Here is a 2,964-nt window from a genome sequence, read left to right as displayed (position 1 = left end):
GTCTAACTGTAGCATGCAATTTTCCATCACTTGAACTACGAGACCCAAACCTGTTCCAGCGTGACAAAGCCTCTGTGCACAAAGCCAGCTCCATGAAGATCTGCTTTACAATTTTTGGAGTGGAAGATCTCCTGCTATAGAGCACCAAACGTATTGAGCACCTTTGGGATGAATGTGAATGCTGACTGCACTCCAGGCCTCCTCACCTTCTCACCTCCATCACTACTTGACTTTACTCACACCCTTGTGGCTGAATGAGTTTCCACAAGCACATTCCAAAATCTAGTGGAACATCTTCCCAGAAGAGTGGAGGAACAGCTGAATGAGTACATACCAATCTTATGGTCAGGTGTCCACACACCTTTGGATACATATAATGTAACAACAAATAGTTAAAAAAAAACTCATAAAATATGTAATTCTTAAATTAATTAACAACAAATTATAAACACTGTCAAATTTTGATGTTGAAAGAGGAATAAGCAGTTTGGCAATCCGAATTGGAAAATAATGTTGATTATTTTTCTGTAAGAACACGCCCTCGTTAGCTTGATTATTTAAGATAAAATATGAAAATACAATTCGGTTTAATGAGACAGTAAAGCAGTGTGTATGTATATTATATATTATATTATATTTTGTCATAGTTTATTTATTTCTCCTTAATTATTTACTGTAAGCAGAACAGGGAATAATTGTTTATTCCTCACTTTAGTTTATCCAAACAAAGAGAAGTTATGAGTTATTGGAAAGTAAAATGTAAAAAAAGAATAAAAACTGTAGCTGAGTGTGAGAGTGTAAACGCACACAAGCAACAAAGCTTCAACAAAGTAAACAAACAGTCATTAGATTTGCAAGACGTGACGTGACGTGTCTCCGGAGCTGCTGTTTAACTCGGTGAAGTTACTTGGTGTAATTGTTCATTACTTTACCCATATGTTTCCCATAAAGAACCTCTTCGATCCATATGGCACTTCTGCTGATGAGACTCGTGGTGTATCTGAGAGACTGGGTCTAATGCTAAACTCTAAACATTCCTAATTGTGGAAAAAAATTAAAACAGAGATTCTGCACAGATGGTTGTCAGAAACGGACTCATCCGTCGAGATGTTCGACTACAATGTGGTGCACGGCTCAGACGAAATGTTATTTACCCAAAAATACACCAAAAAGATAACGAGTGAAAGGAAAAAAAAACATCTGGGGAAGGAAATGTGGCATCTGAGAGACTGCACACTTGTCAGTCATCAGCTGGAAAAAAAAAAAAAAAACACTCTCCAGGTTGACAAGCTTTCATCAAACACACTGATGTGTATTCGTCTAGTACGCTGCAGGATGGTGGACTGCCTTAGATAGATAGATAGATAGATAGATAGATAGATAGATAGATAGATAGATAGATAGATAGATAGATAGATAGATAGATAGATAGACAGACAGACAGACAGACAGACAGACAGACAGACAGACAGACAGACAGACAGACAGACAGATGGGTGAACAGTAGGATGGACAGAAAGACACATTATTAATCTACCCCTAACCCATATTTTAGTGCAAATCAAAACACTGAGATGTTCTTTATTCAATGATGAAATTCTCTCTGATGGATATGGTCTGTTCCAGTATGTGCTCTGTCTCCATCCACAGGACACTGAATAGCTTGATGATGATGAACATGATGTAAACGATATGTTATTGCCTTCACACTTACATTCACATTACAACACCTGTGAAAGGTTTTGGAGTGGTGTGTGATGGCTGGAGATGGAGTGTGTGTGTGTAAAATATTGTCAAGACATCCATTAGATCCATTAGAAAAGATTCAGTGATCTGGTAACATGCTTCTCACTTTTTTATTCTCTCCATGTGTCCTCGGTACAGAAGCAGAAGCATGGTGGTATTTTACACCAGATGAATGAGGACAGTTGGATGATTTGTCTTGTGGAAAAGGACTTTTCAGTCTTATCAGCTAACATTGAAAATGTCCTTGTTGATCTGAAAGAGATACATGTTATTATCAGGACGCCTTTGTCTGCTTATAGCAGAAGCTCGTAGTCTTTGGATCACGTGATGTGCTTTCCTCTGGATGAGTAAACTACGTGTTATATTAGCAGAACAACCAGTAAAGACTTAAAGTGAAATATTTTTATTGCAACGCCGCCCTCTGGCGGTACTTTTTGTGAACTACAAGCATATTTTTTTCATTGTTTAAAAAATAATATAATATATAATATAAAAATATATAATATAAAAAAATTCTAAATAAAAAAAGAGCATTATTAAGTTATTGACTTCAATTTATTTCTTTATTTCATTTGAGCTATTTGTTGTCTAGATTACATTATACTGCAGTTCCTTCTTTCGCCTGAGAATAGTACTGTAATCGGATTCTTTAGCGCCCCCATCAATACTCAGGCCAAAGAAGTAACTGCATTCTACTTTAACTCAGACTCTTTAGCACCACAAGTCTTTTCAGGCTAAATGAGGAATTGCAGGCTCCTGTAATTCAGACTCTTTAGCGCCCCCCTCATGCTCAGACACAAAAAAAAACCGAACTGCACTCAACTTTAATCCATGCTCTTTAGCACCCCCTATTACTCAGGTCAAAGTAGAAACTGCACCCTTCTGTAATCAAGGTTCTTTAGCGCTCCACAGATCTCAGGTCAAAGAATAAACTGCATCCGACTGTAATCCAGACTCATTAGCGCCCCATCATACTCAGGCCAAAGAAGGAACTGCACTCTTTCATAATTCAGACTCTAGCGCCCCTCCTTAGTCAGGTGAAAGGAGGGACTGCACCCTACGGTAATTAAGGCTCTTTAGCGCCCCATCATTCTCAGGCCGAAAACGGAATTGCATTATTCTGTAATTCACTCTTCAGCGCCACCCACATGCCAAAGAAGGAAGTGCACCATCATGTAATCGACTCTTTAGCGAACCCTCAGGCTAGAAGTGGAAGTG

Source organism: Silurus meridionalis, chromosome 29, assembly GCF_014805685.1.
Source record: "Silurus meridionalis isolate SWU-2019-XX chromosome 29, ASM1480568v1, whole genome shotgun sequence".
NCBI lineage: Eukaryota > Metazoa > Chordata > Actinopteri > Siluriformes > Siluridae > Silurus > Silurus meridionalis.
The sequence above is the reverse complement of the archived record's forward strand: the minus strand, read 5'-3'. Positions refer to the sequence as shown.